General features: G+C 49.3%; 1 protein-coding gene across 1 annotated transcript in view; it reads right to left on the minus strand.

Moving 5' to 3' along the window:
- The window catches only part of EMH_0005340 (oxysterol-binding protein, putative), a gene marked incomplete at both ends in the record, with an annotated part of 12,791 nt that overhangs the window by 2,758 nt on the left and 9,757 nt on the right, over positions 1-276 (minus strand).

Genomic DNA, 276 nt, shown 5'->3' on the forward strand with positions numbered 1-276 from the left:
CTAAACCCTAGAGAGAATAACCCCTTAACCCTTAATCCTAAGCCCTAAGCCCCTAAACCCTTAACCCTAAGACCCAAACCCTAAACCCTAAACCATAAGCCCTAAACCCTAAACCCTAAACCCTTGACTGACACTTCAATCCACAGCTTGCCCCAAATGACGTTGTGAATTAGCATTTTCGTCCGCTTGTAAGAAAACCGCTCCCCGGTCCGATTGAGGGTCACTCGCGCTATGCCCGGCATCGTCACCTGCAGTCCCAAACCCTAAACCCTAAAC

This window comes from Eimeria mitis, genomic scaffold, assembly GCF_000499745.2.
Source record: "Eimeria mitis Houghton genomic scaffold, Emh_scaff251, whole genome shotgun sequence".
Taxonomy (NCBI): Eukaryota; Apicomplexa; class Conoidasida; order Eucoccidiorida; family Eimeriidae; genus Eimeria; species Eimeria mitis.